The following is a 19,175-nucleotide window of genomic DNA, read 5'->3' as shown; positions in this document are numbered from 1 at the left end:
AAAGGGGCTTAACACCACTGGAGTGGGCCAGAATGGCTTTCCACAGCTCTGCAATTGACTGCGTGGCTGACCCCAATGTCAGCTTGTGTCACTTATCTGTAAAAGTACAAGAGACAAGCACTGAAGGAAGGATCTTTTATTTCCAGACAAAAGGGACCACCTTTTCCAAAATCCAATTTTTTTTTTTTTTTCTTTTTTGGTCGAGCTTCATAGTTTCATAAAAGTGCTTGGCTTTTCAGCTGATCATGCCTCAACACATATGCACTCCAACGTTCAAGTGCATCGGCACATAAGTGCAGAGAAACCCTCTGCACACACTCGCATGTACTCGCACAAAGGCATGACTTATCACATGTGCGTGAGGCAGTCGTTTGGAGAGTGCAGCGAGGCGACTGACAGCCAAGACAAAGTGCTGATGGTAAGCAACACTGAAATCTCAAAAGTCGGGATGGGTGGTAGTGTTTGTGCATTCTCGAAGGAAGAAGATTGCTGGAGTTACCAGGAGATTTGAGAATTTGAAACCCTCTCTAGCAGCTTCAAAAACTATTTCCAGAAATGCTTGTCATTTATTGAGCCTGAACAGAGTTTATCTGAATTCTATGCTTCTCTGCTATGAAAAAAAAAAACCACCTGGTACCTGCAGAATTTACTTTACATTTTGTAACTTTGTAACCACACAGTTCAATGAATTCTTGTTTGATTTAATGTGAAAGACAAACACAAATTAGTACACAACAGTAAGCTGAAAGAAAAAAAGACTGATGGTTCTAGAAAATGTTTGGCAAATACAAATCTGAAATGTATCCTTTTTATGTTATACAGTGAAATAAAATCCAGTGTAGCCAACTGCCTTCAGAAATTAATTAATTAGAAAACAGTACTCAAGTTTGTGTTTTCTCGAGTGCAGCATATATTTAAATTCAATAAAACTTTATATATATAGCACAAATTCATGAAACATGTCATCTCAAGGCACTTTTCAAAGTGAAATTCAATCAGATTATACAGATTGGTCAAAAAAAATTCCTATCTAAGGAAACCCAGTATATATATATATATATATATATATATATATATATATATATATATATATATATATATATTAACGTGGTGAAATGAATAAAACGTGGTGGAAGCGTCATACTGTGGGGATGGTTTTCTTCAGCAGGAGAAGATGATGAGAAGATAGATTGAGATTACATGGGTAATCCTAGATGAAAATCTACCAGGAATTGCAAAGTTCTTGTGACTGGGACGGACATTCACCTTCCAGCAGCACACTAGTGCTGCAGCCAAAGCTACAATGGAATGGTTGAGATCAAAGCAATGTTCATGTGTTAGAATGGTCAAGTCAAAGTTGAGACCCAAATCTGATTAAGGAACTGTGACAAGACATGACACCTGGTGTCCACAGGTGCTCTTTCTCCAATTTGATTGTGCTTGAGCTGTTTTACAAGTAAGAATGAGCAAAACTGTATCTTGATCTGCAATACTATTAGAGACACAACCCAGACAAATCAATTCAAGTATTAACTGGGAAGGACTAAATACAAATATATGTAACAGTTTTGAGATTTGCATTTGCAATAAATTGTAAACCGTGTATTATTTCCTCTTCCCTTCACAATCATGCACTACTTTTTGTTGGTTTATCACAATAAATCCCACTAAAGTATTTCCCTGCAAGACACTTTATCTGATGTAGCACAAAAAAATATATTGCAAATGAAATCTCAAGATGAGAAAATTTACATAAAAAAGCAAGTCCATAATAAGACAGAACAGTGGAGTGAGAGTTTAGATACAAGATAGACACACTAGTTTCATTGAAAGGTTTTATTTTCTTTCTCCAGCATGTTCAGTTCTGGTCAGCCTGGCATAAACATCTTGGGAACATCTACTCTAACCTTGGATATTAAAGGTCTTTTTTCTCAGCCCAAGGGCAAGTTCTTGACCTCTCCATCTTTGTGCGTCCTCTAAAGATAACCATACCCACACATTAAAGTGTGACATTACACTGGTGAAAACCTTCACAAACTAACCTCCAACCTGAACCTCCACCCACAACATCACACTTCCAAATGGCTTCCACAAGACAATTGAATCTAAGTTTCCCAAATCAACACAAATAGGCATTTCTATGGAAAGGCTGCCTTGCAATTCAATAACTGGCAGCTTTGTTGGACATAATACTCTCTCTGCGGCTTTGTGTGAACAGAAATATGTTGGACCTGCACAGACAACAACATTTGCTAGCATTTGTTAATGAAAATGATGGTCATGCTGGGTGTATATAGTGTTGTGCATAAACCTTTTTAAATGAACATATTCACTAGTGGCATCAGTGAGGTTATTTCTAACTGGGGGACTTATGCCCTGTCCACAATAACAGATAATTGGCAAACTGGAGATGATATTCTAGATTTACTCCTCTCATTCACAGTCAAAGAGTGTTTTGAGAATAAAGGGACATTTTTAATAACAATTCCCAAAGGTGACATTTTTAAAAACTAATAAATCCAGAGAAATGTTCATTACTGAGAAGGAAAAGTAAAAGTAATAACGCAGCTAACTACAATTGTTTTGGCTAAACATTTAGCTCTGCACCGCTTTAGCCATGTTCAGGATCCGGCAACATTGTCCCAACTTGCTGGCTCAGAGTAAATATACAATGCTTTGGATTAGAATCCAAATTTTGTTTACCCAGATTTTTTCCTAAACCAACCCAATAAAAATCTGTTCAAAAAAACAGATTTACGCAGTAGTGTCGCTTGTGACTGCAGAAAAGGAAATAGGTTGGTGACTAACTGATACAGTGCAGCTGTGAGAAGAATAGAAGAGAAAATTAATACACAGATAACTTAAAAGTGTACGAAGCAGAAACAGGACTCAACCCCTGTCATGTCATAGTTCTGCAATAAGCATGCAACTACATCCCCCAACCCCCAATTACGGATAACTTTTTCCTTTCACAACAAAAAAACTCAATACATCAACATCACAGTTACTACTAAATTGCAAGAAGGTAAACAAATTTCTTGCTTACAAATGACAACAAAGTTAAAAGCACACAGATTTAATCATAGAACACTGCTGTGCTTTGCTTGTGTTCCACCATCATTAAACTGTACCCTTTTGCCCCCTCAGATTCGATCCCCTCTTTTACCCAGACTTTTACATGCTGATCCAATTGGCTGAGCCGTCCAGTTCACCGGACCATTCCTGATATAGCTAATGTGCAGCGGTGCATATGCATGCCAGCATGGCGCCTGCAAGCAGTCTTGATCTTGAGCTGCTTGAGCAGGCGCACAGAGGATGTGAGTAACAGCGGAGCAGAGAGGGTGATGGGGAGCATTGGGGGGAGACCACAGCAAAGATCATCTATATTTTATAGACCTCTCAATTAGTGTCAACGTTCACGGGTAGGATGTTGGGAAAGGCATTCCCTGTCTGCTCATTCCGGATTATACCGCTGATCCTTTGCATTACCCCACACATGTACTGAATTGGACGTTGGACATTTAAGCCACCTGTGGGGGTTTTGAATCCTAATGAGGAAGAGAGCATTGAGAATTCCTGAGAGCAGGTTGGTGTGATGCTATTTCATGAGTGTCATATTGATAATAGGAAAACAAGTCTAATAAATGAAGATCCCATAGGATGTCCTCTTTATCAGAGGCATGTTTATATTAATTTTTATTATGTACAGATGACATTATAGACTTCTCACAAAACAAAAGATAAACTTGATGGCATATTGACTGAGACATAGTTTGCTTTCCATTAGCTACACCATGAGCTGATCTTATTTATTAAAAATATTATATACTATATTATATATATATATATATATATATATATATATATATATATATATATATATATATATATATATATATATATAATCCCAAAAAAAGATTGGTGGGTGTAAAACAGAGACTTGTAGCCTTTTGTGTTTCATTTTCTGAATCTCATCTCTCACATATAAACTCAGTTTCTAAACTAAAATTCTGTCTGGGTAATGTCTAATATGTATGCATTTCACTAGATAAACCATATTTAAAAGGATTCTTGTAATATTTTTTTGTCACTTATCTCTGCACACTTTTATTTGGACTGAATTTATGCAAGACTTTTCCAGTCAGTGACCACTCAAAGTGATTTACACTTGAGTCATATTTAATCATTCACACTTGCATTCACACACCAATACACAGATCGGTAGGTGATTTGGGGTTAGGTGCCTTGTACAGAGGCCCATTGACACATTATTAGTGGAATGTCACAGCTGGTTCTCTGTGTAGAATGGGTTTGCACACAAGCTAGAGATAAACCAGGTTGTGGTCAAATATCCTACAACGATGGATGGGATGGCGGCTCCACACCTTCTCCGTTGGTTGTGAAGCTGGTGTCTCCTCGTTTTCAGGTCGTGGTAATATGGGATTGCTTGGTCCAGAGGAGCTACCGAGAGCTTACAGCTGATTTCCGCTGCTTACACTCAGTGTGGACAGTCAAGCAGTGTATGAACACAAGTCCGGTATAAAAAAAAAAAAAAGCTTGTCCTCAAAACCGTCAGCTTGATAATGGAGAAAAAGCAGGAACACACAACACATTTAAAAAATAGATTTGAAAACAGAGCCTCAGGGATGTTGAAACAGGCTGCCTGTTAATCTGGTACCAGAAGAGAAAAATAAAGTAATTTCCTTCTTGGAATATAAGAATCATGAAGAATATTTATGATAAAAAAGTGGTAAATGGCCCTTACGTGAATAGCACTTTATCAAGTCCAGAGGACCTCAAAGCACTTCACACTGTGTCAGTCATTCACCCATTCACGCATGGTTTCACACACAGACGGTGGTGAGCTACATTGTAGCCACAGCTGCCCTGGGGTAGACTGTCGTTATATGTTACCATAATGGCATTTTTAATGAGACAGACACTGGCTCAGAATGCACATAAATTGCACATAACACGCAGACACAACAAGACAAAATTGTACTTCTTTTTTTTTTCAAATCAGTTGATTGCACTGACCAACAACTCTCCCTAAGAGGCTTAAATTATATAATAGTCCTTGGCTGCTAACTGACTAATTTTCAAGTCAAAAAGTCAGATAGCAGTCCACAATCCTGTGGAATAAATGTAAATCTTCAGGTTACAGAACTGTGCAATGTGCATAGATGTTCAAACTGACATTCCCTGAGGAAGTGTAAGAATACACATTTGAATGTGAGAGACAGTGTAAATAATTCTCAATGGATCAAGAACCTGTGGAAACAGTGGTGTGTTTTGTAACATGTAACAGACTATGAATTGGCCTTACGGTTTATTGATTCTCAGCAGGGGACAATCGCCTTCACAGCTTTGTGAAAGAAGCTGTTTTTAAGTCTAATAGTTTTTTATTTAATGTTCCTGAATCGTTTCCCTGATGGAAATGAGACAAACACCACAGTGGGTGGGATCTGTGCCAATACGTCTCCCCTTTTCTGGACTCATGCAGTATAAACTGTGTCCAGATCTAATAGATGGCATCCCACAATCATCTGTGCTGACCTCGACACCGGTGTTAAATCCTTCATCTCCTGTACCGTGCAGCCCTCACACCACACTGTTACACTAAGACACAAAATGCTTTCGAATGTGTCTTAATAAAAGTTTGTTAGGAGCTTAGTGGTAAATCCAGTCCATTTCAGTTTCCAGAAAAAGAACAACTGCTGTTGGGCCTTCCTCACCAGGTGGGAGGTGTTCACTGTCCACCACAGTGGAGACCCCCACAGTGGTGTCATCCGCAAACTTCGCATCCATGTTTGTGGTTTGGATAGGCAAACAGTCACGGGTGAAGAGAGCAGGGACGAGGACACAGCCCTGCTGTGTTCCAGTGTTGAGGATCAGTGGGGCAGATGTGTTTCTCGGGAGCACAGTGTTGAAGGCCGAGCCGAAATCCACAAATAACATCCTAACATAAGTGTTGGGATGCTGCAGATATATATATATATATATATATATATATATATATATATATATATATATATATATATATATATATATATATATATATTAATTAGTGTTGCACCGATACCAGTATCGGCCGGGGCGCCGATGCCGCACTAAAATGGTGGTATCGGTATCGGCAAGTACCAAAAAATAGGTCACAGATACAATTTTGATGTTTGAATGTCACTTGAACGCAGCCTTCTCTCTCCCAACACTCACTAGTTCTACTGGATTCACTTTGTATTAGTCTTTTTCCTGCTTTAATAAAGTAGCAGCTTGACAAAGCCATGATACCAATTATTTTACATCCAAGTAGTATGCTTTCCTTCATATATACACACACACATAAATTTCAAAGTAATGGTACCGGTATGGTATCGGTATCGGCCGATACTGCACAGCCAGGTATCGGGTATCGGTATAGGGGCCAAAAAATGGCATCGGCACAACACATATATATATATATATATATATATATATATATATATATATATATATATATATATATATATATATATATATATATATATATATATATATATAGATGGATGGATGGATGGATGGATGGATAGATAGATAGATAGATACATGTTTTTTCAAGACAACTATTTGCTCAGGAACAAGATGCTAGCTTGATGATACGTTTACTCTCCTTTGCGATGTTCAGATAATTGGTTTAGCATATTTGATTTTGCCAACCTTTATTAACAGCTTTTCATTAGAACAGAATTATCTAGTGGGTTAAAAAAATATATTTTGTTGAAACAAAAAATTTACATAGCAAAATCACCAATGCCAGACTTATGGATATCCCTGGATCAATACTTTGTAAAGCCCTATCTGCCAACATGACAACACTTAGTCTATTATATCATGTAACACTTCACACAGGGCCCTGTGATGGCTGGGTACATGTCCAGAGTGTATCTCTTTTCATTTAAAATTTCAATTCATGATGAGATCTCACTCCAACCGTGTTCCTTTGGAAAATAAACACTTACGGATCCTTCATCTTACTTAACTTTAAAAAAGTAAAGTATAATTTTAAGAAAAATAAATGCTTCAGTTACATTTAGGGATACCAATAATTGTGCCACCGGGAGTTTTGTTAAATTCCCGGTGACGCCCACAACCCCCCTGCCAGCTGCTGGGTTACGGCTCTGGTAACGCTCCCCTGTGGCTCATTTAACCAGGGAAGGAAGTAAAGGAGGAGAGGACGCTGAAGCAGAAGGGACAAAATAATGAAAGTGTGAATGGATGAACCTTTCTCAGAGAAATGCAACCAATCAAGGTGCAGCTCTCAAAAGTGAGCAAGAAAGACAGAACAAGGTTTAGTCTAAAAAGGAGAGATATGGACAAAACAAAAGGCAACAACTGAATAACAAGTAGGTGTCTCTAGGAGTATGAATTATTGCAGTGCATTGTTTAGGAACGGAAAAGACATTCAAACTTTTTTTGTGTTGTAAGCGTTGCAAAGAGTAATGATCTTTCTTTCCTCTTGACTTTGACGGGGGTGGGGGGGTGTCTGTGTTATATTTATAGACAGACAAAAATAAATAAATAAAACAAGTAAAATCCTGTATAGTTTACACTTTAAGATTTCCCAGAGGACAACTAGCCGTGTCAACCATCTTTTGTCTTCATCCTTCATCCGAGCTGAGCCAAGCAGGTTTTTTGTGACATGGCATTTAAGATAATCAGGTTACAGCCCAAAGCTGAGAATATCCATGTAACGCAAGTCTGCTCGCTGACAGGAGGAGGTCAAACGGTCTCTAAGGAGAGAGATAAACCTTCTGAGTGTGACGCTCCATATAGGATTTGCTCTGTAGTCCGGTTAGTGGCAAAAGGGGTTAAAGGTTAAACTAAAAGGCCACTTAGTTATAAGTCTCACCGAGAAGGTCACAATACAAGTTTGGCCTCATGTTCATCCGTGCATGCTTCTCCTCTCTGGTTTACCATCACCTTACAGTGACCTTGAGAATGTCTGCAGAATTTCTTGCTTTTTCTTATTTGTTTATCTTTTTTTTTCCTTCTTCTCTTATTCTTCCAAAAACTTGGTGAAAGGGACTGCCAAAAGAAGCTCAGAAATAAATGCACCTCTATTCCTGCCAAGGGAAGAGACTTTGTGCTTAGGAGTTCAAGTGTTTCTGTCAGAGCAGGGGTGGATAGCTGTCAACCTTGGATCAGGGTCCCTTCCTCCTTTCTTGATGCATTAGGAGACTTGCAGAAATTGCCTCAGTGAGCACTTTGGGGTGTGCCTTGGGCTAGGATTACCATGGCCTGAGAATTAAGAAGGAAGGCAAAGGTTGAAAGGGGTAAGTGTGCTCAGTAACTTTACACATTTTTTCCTGCTAAGAAACAGATGCATATTTATCCTAAAAATTGAAATCCTTTTTGTACGTTTACACTACAAGTCTGTGCTCGCAGAATAAGATGCCTCAATAAAGACAAATATGGTAAATATGATGCAAATATAAAATAAACAAATGAAAAAGCTGATTAAAAACAGCTAATTTGCAGTGATGTTTTAAAAGATTGGCTAGTTTTATTGAACATTGCTCTTGGAAGAAAATGTTGCTACTTGTGAGTAGACATCTAAAGACAGATAAATAGTAAAGTGTATCAACCAATGAGACCAAAACAATGTGTGTGTGTGTGTGTGTGGGGGGGGGGGGGGGGGGGGGGTAGATCTAATTTAAAACTTAATTTGGAAAAAGACAGACCTTTTCTCCTGTGGGGAAAAAAGGTCTGTCTTTCCACTATAAACATGGCAGTGGAAGTGTCATAGAATGGATATGTTTTGCAAAATAAATTCTTGAAAATTTCAAAGGAAAGTTTCTGGACATTATTTTATCAACCATCTTGATAAAGTTGGATTTGCAGCAAGACAGTAGGCCAATGCAAGTCATTATCCCACACATTGAAAAGAATATAAATAAGTCAATCATTTGGAAATAATGCTGATACAAACCCGCTATGAAGCTGTTACGTTTAAAAAGAGCTGAAATGCCTTCAAGTCCATACACCCTTTTGCCTAATTTGTACCTCTAATTTCTACATGGCGCCATCTTGTCCCTTGCGACTTACAATGCCTTGTAAAAGTATTCGTGCAACTTTAACCTTGTCACATTTTGCCGCGTACCAACTAGGAACTTGTCATAGATATTTTAAGGCATGTCTATAGCAGCTTTGAAAAACATTAGTTAGGAGGTAGGAACTTCCTGGACAGGCAGGAACTTGGGAACCACATGGTGAATATTGAAGATTTTAATGATATGGCACAAAAACAACTTACAGGGCTGACAGAGGGCAGGGTAAAGGAGGAAGCAAAATGGAGGATCCGACAAACAGGGGAAGAGAGAAGAGAAAAGCAGGGAGAGCAGGTGAAAGCAATCAGATGATTATGGTTGGTGGGTGAGCGCAATGAAGGTGGGGATCTGAGAAAGAGAGAGAATGACAGAGCAGAAAGAGAGCAAACACAGAAATAAATCTAACGGATAATGATACCAAATGGATACAGAATGAACTAACAAATCCACGAGGTAAAAATAAACAAACACCAAAGGATAATGAACCAAAGAAGGCACAATCCAGGAACGTAAAGAACAAGTCCAAAACAAACACCTGGAGATCGTGACACAGGCTGAATTTATTATTTGTTCTGCCTTGCAAAATAGCTCACACTCAGTCCTGCTGGGCGAAGAGCATCTATGAGCATTGTTTTGCAAATCCTGCCACAGGTTCTCAATTGGACTTCGGTCTGAATTAAAACCGAAGAATATAGACTAAACCATTCCATGATAACTGTATCTGTTTGTTCGGAGTTGACTGAAGAAGACTGAGGGAGGATAAGAGACAAAACGTTTCAACAAAGTAGAACCCATCCAGAGGAACCCATCCAATTTCTAATTTTGTATTCACACGTTTTAGGTTTTTAACACTTGCGTATATAAAAGTGTTGGTCAAATGATTGAAACCATCACAGACAGAATGAAAATGGTAATAAAAACCTTCATTTCGGTCACTATAAATGATTGCACTGATTGCACCATAAAATCTGAATTAAGCTTGTAGAACAAACAAAAAAAGGATAATAAAACTGAGATACGTACATTGCAGAAAGAGTTGATTATGTAGGTCAGTAAAAAAATAAACTTAGAAGTGAATGTGGAAACCAAGACGTATTTATACACCACCACCGCCTGCTTCTCCATTGTTTTTATCTTCTCCCTCATCTCAGTTCTCTCAGTTTCTTGTTTGAATTTGAAGATTTACAAAAAGAAAAGGGAGTCAAGTGTTACTATTTCTGTTAGAAAGGGTGGTCCAACTAGAAGTACGAGAAATCAGTTATAATAAACAAGAATCATCCTTGAAATCAAAGCATTTTACCGACGTTGGCCAGACGCTGAAGAGAACATCGGCTGAGCTCTGTGAGGGAACAGCTCTAAAGTGATTTGTACAGTTAAGGCTAATTTAAGCGTAGGTCTACTCCTCTCGGCAATGTCATTGTGCGGGTCTACCTTCAGCGCTCATTTGATTCCGGAATCCGGCACAAGTATGTAGATATGAGCCACCGTGGCTTTGAGGCAATAGGAGTGCTGATCTGGGAGCAGTCTCAGAGGCCGGCTAAGGAGAGCTGCAGCTCTGGGCTCTGGTGAGTAGTGAGAAATTAATTAAGAGTGAAACAGCAGCAGGAGGCAAGATAGGAGGAGGGGGGAAGCTGTGGGACTGAATGAGAGACAGAGCATGAGAGACGCCATGAGAAAGAAAGAGAGAAGGAGCCTGTAGGAGTGGGCCTCCTGGAGGATCAAGACTATTATTGCTGTGATCATTGTCTAATTTTCCCTCCTTTGCTCCCCCCCCCTACGACTTGTCTTACTTATTTCATCTGCCTGTCCAACCTCATTTCCTGTCCGATTTTTTTTACCCCTGCTTGTCGCGTCTTCTCTTTTCCGTCCCCCATGTCCTCTCCTCAGTACGGTTTCTCCATCTTTATTCCATGTCAGTCTCTGGCCTTCACATCGGAGGCAGGCTGCTAGCCGACGGGCGCTGTAGAGAGGAGAGAGAGAGAGAGAGAGAGAGCAAGTGAGAGCTTAATGAGATGACTTTCGCCTCTGTCTAGACCGGACTGCTCCTGTCGGCACAGAAGTACCATCACCACCACCATGTTGCTCGGTGCTATACACTGTTTCCTGTCTGCCTGCAAGCTGCTGCTGCAGCTCGGAGGACACCACGAGGCAAGGTTTGTGTGTGTCTGTGCCTGAAATGTGTGTTTGAGGCATTGTGTGACTACAAGGTGTGTGTGAAACCATGGCCCAGAGTGTGTGTATGTGTGTATGTGTGTGTGTGTGTGTGACAGTGTGTTTCTCTGAGGTTTCTTCTGGCTGAGTCCTATTTTGTACATTTGTCTTGTTTGTGTATATTGTGCACATTTCTGAGTGACAGTGTGTCCAACTGTCAGTGTACCAACTCTATAATTCTAGTTTGTGAGAAACTGGCCCTTGGGTAGACAATATCATGATGGATGCCCTCACACAGACACACACCCCCTCCTCCACTCTGATTGCCTGTTAGGGTTCTCCACTCACGAGCTGACAAAAAATAGTCTTTGCTCAAGACCCGCCATAACACTCGATGCCCTCTTGTGTTTCCTGATCAGCAAGCCCATTGGCTGCGCAGCACCACGGGGATCCCTGCTAACACCAAGGACTCCTGTTGTTCAGAAGAAACCTTTCTACCAGCAAAGTCACAATAAGAACACCATTTTATATTTTTTCTGCAGAATGCACCTATGAAACTTTAATACAAGACCGCATTTTTGTCTGGTACTGGCAAATGTCGTCGCAATTCAACTTGTACTCCTTCCTGAGTGAGCACGCAAGATTTAAGAATCACCACAGCGGTCAATTGGCCCTGTTGACGGTATTCACTGAAAGCTTTTTAGCAATGGCCTCTACTGCTGCCGCATTTACAAGCTGCCAAAGTTGATCAAGGGTTCAGGTCTCCAGTGGTTTCGGTGCTTGTGACAAAATGGTTGAGATTGTATTTGTTCACCACTTGTCCCTTGAAAATATTCATGATTTATTGTATCTTGTTTTTTTTTTTTAGTTATTCTCGATCCTTTAGTTTATATTTGCTGTTGTAACTGTGCTTCACATGCTATCCTGTGTTTATTTGTGTTACAGTATACGTCCAATCATATATTTTTAGAATCATCAGATAATTGAAATGTTCCTTCTGTTAAAGGTAAATTTTAGGTAAATGATTGCTGTTGATGTTTCTTTGTGTATACTCACCATCGTTTGTCCCTTTGTTTAGATCCTACATCCAGAGCAGGTGTGTGGGCGTGGCCGGCCCAGCACTTCCGGTTTGTATAGGTCCATGATGTCACTGATTGCATCACAAGAGCACAACTGATCTACAGATATAGCAGAAAAGTTTAGGTGATACACTAGGTGTTGGATTTTATGTTCCAGAATTTAATTTCAGAGTAAATAAAAGAATAAATGATGAGCTGTCAGTACACACTGGAGAAATGTTAGCAATATTTCTGGCTTTGCAATGGATAGAGGATGTAAGACCATTAAGATTACTTATCTGTTCCAACTCAAGCTCTACATTAACCAGTTTCCAAAATCATTTTTCAGAAAGTAGATAAGATGTTCTGATTGAAACACAAGTATTGCACCAAATTCAAATGAGGGGTGTTAATGTTACATTTCTGTGGGTACCAGCACATAAAGGAATTAAAGGAAATGAAATTGCAGATAAGGCTGCTAAGGGGGAATCAAAGAAATAGATCCATTGACATGACGGTTAACTTTAGTAAGACAGAAATTAAAAGTATCATTAAACCAAAACAGAAGGAAAGGTGGCAAAAGTGATGGGAAGAAGAGAAGAAAGGAAGATGGTTTTATAGAATTCAGTGGAAAGTTGGAGAAATGAGGAAAGCAAAAAAGCAAAAGAATGGAAGAAGCAATTATTTCAAGACTTGGATTTGGACATATTATATTCAATAAAACTTTAGTCAACATAGGAAAACACATTTTAGGTAGATGCGATTATTGTGGACAAGTAGAATCAGTTGAACATGTAGTGATGTGTTGATAGCAGTATGAAGGGGAAAGAAAACTGACAATCTCATTAAGGAGAAAGTTACATTTGACTTGGTGGACATGTTGCAGAAGTATCAAAAAATAAATGTTAAGAAATATTTATTGAAATATCTAATAATAACAGGACTAATTAGGGTTGTATAGTTTTTTTTTAAGTATATTTTGAAATAATATTACCATTTTGGCCCATTCTGGCGACCTGTCCAGGGTGTACCCCGCCTTTCACCCATTGAGAGCTGGAGATAGGCCCCAGCGCCCCTCGTGATCCCAACAGGGATAGACATGTTAGACAAAATGGATGGATTGATAGATTGTTTGGTTTAAATTATTTTCTAATGGTACAGAGTGATGAAGTGCTTCAGTCCTGTATGAAACCAGAAGATTTTGGAAGCTGGGGGCTTCAGATGGAACATTTTGAGATGCTATTATTTTGTTAATATTTTTTATTAACAATGCTGGCAAAAATTAAGTTGTCTGTGTAAAAAAAAATCCACCAAGAAGAAGCCCAAAATTTCTGCTGATGCTTTCACCTTCCTTGACACTTTTTTCATACTACCTCACAGTGCTATCTTTCAGTTAGATGTCTTTGTGTGTGCGTCAATGATTTTATTCACTTCTGCTTAGCTCCCTTGAAGGTAGTACCAAAAAAGTCTGTTCTTCATCCTCTTCTTTTTTCGCCATTCCTGCACCCACATTTAAACTTTCTTACTTTCAATACAGTATCATATGTTGAAGTGACCCATTTTGTTCTCTTGTTTTCTACTAACCTTACATGATTTGTTTTCTTTTGTGAACTTTTACATTTGTTTCTGTTAAAGAGAAACCATATATCTCCAAAGGCTCAACTTTTCAGGAATTAAACAAACATCTTGCTTTTCAATGTAAATTCACATTGATTCACACAAAAAATGCATCTTCCTCTGGATACCTTTTACAGGAAATGTAGTAGTAAAGCAACAGGAAAGGTGATCAGCAGAGTTAATCCTCAGAAAAAAGTTCTCAGAAGAAAACCAAAAGGACTATATATATATATATATATATATATATATATATATATATATATATATATATATATATATATATATATATATATATATATATGAGATGCATAAAATACCACGGGACAAAAAATTATCAAAACATATTGGCAAATCAACACAGGAGCAGTTACCCCAACACAAATGCAACCTTTTCCCATTGCCTCCTCCATCCTCAGACCTAAATCCTGTAGAAAGTCTGGACAATCCAGAGAGATTAGGTAAATAGGAAGAGATCCCTCTTCGCCATTCTCCATACACTTAAAAACTTTTCCAATAAGAATGCATATGCTCAAACTACAATTTGGATTTTTATAAATATCAAAGTGTGAGATTACTTCACTGCTACAATTTTTTCAATTTAAGGAGTTTTTACAAGTGTTTACGAGGAGTATTTATGTAGCATATTGCTTTAGGTTTACTATGACTGCTGCATGTGATTCAGGACCACTCAGGATGATGGGATTTATTTTTTATCAAACTACTCCACCTTAATTAGGAATATACATTAAGTTGGTGTCACACAGCCTTTTATCATGTGTAGAGGTGCAACAACATGGTGGTAAAACTTAGCACTTTTTTGTTTAATCCAGTTGTCGATGGAGCTGTTGAACTCTCCTGTTTATTTAGATAAAGGGCTTGTTGATTTAAAATAAGTTAGCGAGAACCTTTTTCTTGTAAAGAGGTGAGGCTTATATAAATAAACTGTAATTTTGGATGTTTTTTATGCTCCTTTCACGTTATTAAACTGTGATGTGTGTAAATTCACCTACTTCATGTTCAAGCGTGAATAGAGCATCAGTTTTGTTCAGATTTGCAACAACAAATATTTTTGAGCATTGGGGGAAATTGTGTAAAATTAGCACCAACCTGTTGTTAAATTCAATAAATCATCTTAATCTAAAATTCAGGATGATCACATTTATGGTTAAAATGATTTATTATTAAAAAAGTAACAGTTGTACAGTCTTTAATGTTATGTAACCAAAGCACATTAGGAAAAAAAAAAAGATCAAATGTTTTATAAAACATTTTCAGTCAGAAAAATGTATTTTCTTCCTTGTGGAGTGTTGTTATCATCTTTTGGGTGTCAGAAAATAAAGTCCATTAAGGAGCCATTGAGGGGGCACCTATTAGCAGGTAACATGCTTGTATGAAGGTAGCGGACTTCATATCGTCTGTCAGCTTAGTTCCCTATGGGAGTGAGCTGTGAAAAGCTGGAGCTTGTCTCACAAAGACCTTCCTCTTTTTTCTTTCTTTGTCTCTTTACATGCGCCTCATAATAAGAAGCTCTTTTGAGGCATCTCTTAAGGTAACCTGGCCACTGAATGCACACACTGTGTTCATTAAAGTGCCACTTTGCAAAGGGCAAAGAAACAGAAGGGTAACGAGAGAGCGAGAGAAAATGAAAGGACGCAAAGGGTGAGAAAGAGCTGGTGAAAGAGAGATGCGGAGCTTGTTAGCAGCCATGCTGAAAGTCTGCTGCAGTTATTCAGCTGAGTGAAAGGTGCCACAGATTTCTGAAAAACTCCCCCATTCGGTCTCTGTTTCCCCTGTGCTCCCTCCCTCTCCGAGGGCTGATTCCAGGTGACAGACTGACTCAGGGTCAAGGAAGACTGCACTCTGGGTAACTCTGCTCAGCACACACGTTTACTGTCTTTCTAGCTCCCCTTGAGACGCTCACTCACACACACACACACAGAACATGCTCACTCACTGGGCTTTCAACTGCAGGCCTCATTAACTGCACTACAGCTGCCCCTGTATTAGAGACACTCCTCAGCACGCTCTCTCTCTCTCTCTTTCTCTCTCTCTCTTTCTCTCTCTCTCTCTCTCTGAAAGCCACACACATTTCATTTCCTCTCCCTCTTTGTCTTCTGTAACGTTCAGACACAGCCACCGCCACACATGTTAATGTTTCTATAAAAAATTCTGTTTGCCTAAAATTCCACTTAGCGTCACCGGTTTTCGTCTATCAAGATGGAGACAAGGCAAGGAAAACATTAAATGCAAAGGGCTGCGATCAGATGTCATGCGAAAACAAAATAATGTAAATGTTGCTGGATATATGTTTGCAATGTGTTTTACTAAGATTTTGTGAGATAGACCAACACAAGGTTGTTGCAAAAGGGTGAAATGGGAGGAAACTGATAATTGTTTTTTACAGTCTAAAATCGTAAAGGATGGACTGCATTTATATTCGGCCCATTTTACTTTGAAGCTCCTAGAAAAAACAACTGCATCCAGCTTCCTTTTAGAAGTCACCTGGTACAAATCTAACCACTCTAACTAGCTTATAGTTATACTCTAATGATAAGCTAGTTAGAGTGGCTTAGGTTATCCTGAGCTGAAGTTATGCTGCTATAGGTTTAGGCTGCTGGAGGACATCAGGATATATTTATCTCACTTTTCTGAGTTCTCCTACTGTTCTCCAATTTTGCCTTATTTGTTGTTATTTCAATGTTTATCTTTGTGGTCACTCTGTCCTTTTTCCTTCATTGTAGGTAAACCTGGTCTGGCGTTCTGTTAGCTGTGACATCATCCAGGACCCCCTCTTCTGCCATTATCATATATCATAGAAAGGATTCCTAGCTCAATGTGTGCTTCTGTGCTTTTCTGTTTCTGTCTTGTCCTGTTAGAACTCAGTGCTGCATTTGATACAGTTGATCACAATATTCTCCTACAAAGACTTGAACATACTGTAGGGATTAAGGGGAAATCATTAGGCTGGTTTAAATCGTATCTATCGGATAGATTCCAGTTTGTTCATGTTAATAATAAATCTTCTTCAAACTCTGGGGTCACTTGTGGAGTACCACAGGGTTCAGTCCTTGGACCAATTCTCTTTACTATATATATTTATGTTTCCGATCGGCAAAATTATCAGACAGCATGGGATTAATTTCCACTGTTATGCTGATGACACTCAGCTATATTTATCCATAAATCCTGATGAATTCAATCAATTACTTCAACAACAGACATGTCTTGATGACATCAAAACCTGGATGACTTTAAATTTCCTGCTGACAGAAGTTGTAATCATTGGTCCAGAGTCCTCAAAAACTAAACTTCTTAATCAATCACTTAATCTGGATGGCATTAACTTGGCCTCTGGTAATAAAGTAAAAACTCTTGGTGTTATTTTTGTCCAGGACATGTCATTTAAATCCCATATTAAACAGGTTTCCAGGGTTTAATTTTTTCACCTCAGGAATATTGCCAAAATTAGAAACATTCTGTCCAGGAATGATGCTGAAAAACTAGTCCATGCATTTGTTACTTCAAGGCTCGACTATAGTAATTCTTTATCATCAGGAAGTTCACAAAATGCAGTTCAAAGTCTTCAGCTGATCCAAAATGCTGCAGCAAGAGTTCTGATGAAAATCAACAAGAGGGATCATATTTCTCCAATTTTAGCTTCCCTGCATTGGCTTCCTGTTGATTCAAGAATATAATTTAAAATTCTCCTTCTAACGTATAAAGCCCTTAATAATCAAACTCCATCATATATCAGAGCTCTGATTACCCCGTATGTTCCTAACAGAGCACTTCGCTCTCAGACTGCAGGTCTGCTGGTGGTTCCTAGAGTCTCTAAAAGTAGAATGGGAGGCAGATCCTTTAGCTATCAGGCTCCTCTCCTGTGGAACCAACTCCCAGTTTTGGTCCGTGAGGCAGACACCCTATCTACTTTTAAGACTAGGCTTAAAACTTTCCTTTTTGATGAAGCTTATAGTCAGAGTGGCTTAGGTTACCCTGATTTACCTCAATAGTTATGCTGCTATAGGTTTAAGCTGCTGGAGGACATAAGGATCTATTTTTCTCACTCAGCTGAGTTATCCTACTGTTCTCAATTTGCATTGTTAGTTGTTATTTTAACATTTGTTCTCTGTCATTTTTTTCTTCATAGTAGGTACACCTGGTCTGATGTTCTGTTAGCTGTGTCATCATCCAGGGAGGCAGATCTTCTGCCATTACCATATAACATAATTAGGAGCAGCTCTAACATTTTAAAAATTATTGTAAATTTAGAAAAAAAAATACATTTTGAACCCTTGGAACCACAAATTTATCTGGCATTAATTGTATACAATCTACAGCAAATGGGCATTTCTATACCACGGCTATTTTCGATAGATATCCAAACATCTAAAATGTAAAGACCAAACAATATTACTCAACTAAACATGGCAAGAACAAAACCCAAAGCACACAGAAGAGACAAAGAAGGTTGAATAACAAAGACATTTTGGATGTATGTGGCACTTTAACGCTGTGACTAATACACCTATAACACAGAATATGGTGTGGAACATTATCATAAAGTTAAGGCCATTGAAGACCAGGGTTAGGTTGCTTTTGAGGCTATGAGATTATCAATTTCAAGAAGTTGTATGTTGAATATCTACATGAAAACGTAAATGTGGTGATAATATATCTTTATTTTTACTCAGGAGCATGCTTTGAAAAAACTGTTCTTGGGCTCTTAAACCGCTGTTGGGACACAAGGCTGAACACATGGTGATCACTGGTGATTGAATTATCTCATCTACTGTTTATCTACCACTATTTTCCCTTTCATTGAGTTTTGCTTGCATCTGTAGCATTTTGCAGACGGTAGAAACAAATTTGCTAATTTTTGATTTTGAGAACTGGAATTTTAAGTAAACATCAACACAATAGTTTTATCATGGTAATCATCAAACCAGCAACCATGTCATCCCTACTACAAAACCTTCATAGCTGATTGAGCACATTTGATTGAGTTTATATGTTTATTAAAAAGACCAAAAACAGTTTGATCATGATGGAATAAGGTTACAACGAACGTCCATCCTTTTTGAGCCTAAATAGAGCACAGCATTGGGCGCGATGTCCTACCACAGAACTATCAGAAAGCCGGGTGGCGACTAAAAATGACTTATAAATAATGCCAGACTGGGCCTGACCTCTTTTCAATGCCTTGGTGTGATCGAAGACCAACCATTATTACAACCATTATTAATTAAATAAACCCATCTACAGC

The 19,175-nt window shown here is 38.5% G+C and overlaps 2 long non-coding RNA genes across 2 annotated transcripts; one reads left to right on the top strand and one right to left on the bottom strand.

Annotated features, from left to right (window-relative positions):
* The first annotated feature begins 3,107 nt into the window (after positions 1-3,107).
* On the top strand, positions 3,108-12,358 carry LOC118562656. Its single transcript, XR_004930724.1, has 3 exons — positions 3,108-3,586; positions 11,120-11,239; positions 12,316-12,358. It is a non-coding gene; the product is annotated as an uncharacterized LOC118562656 (long non-coding RNA).
* Positions 7,843-13,217, bottom strand: LOC110366542. The gene is made up of 3 exons (XR_002426763.2): positions 12,294-13,217; positions 10,925-11,046; positions 7,843-8,277 (listed from the first exon to the last, which is right to left on the bottom strand). It is a non-coding gene; the product is annotated as an uncharacterized LOC110366542 (long non-coding RNA).
* Positions 13,218-19,175: the final 5,958 nt, after the last annotated feature.

The sequence above is a fragment of the Fundulus heteroclitus genome, chromosome 3 (assembly GCF_011125445.2).
Source record: "Fundulus heteroclitus isolate FHET01 chromosome 3, MU-UCD_Fhet_4.1, whole genome shotgun sequence".
Lineage (NCBI taxonomy): Eukaryota > Metazoa > Chordata > Actinopteri > Cyprinodontiformes > Fundulidae > Fundulus > Fundulus heteroclitus.
Note: the sequence above shows the minus strand (reverse complement) of the source record. Positions and strands in the feature narration are given on the sequence as shown.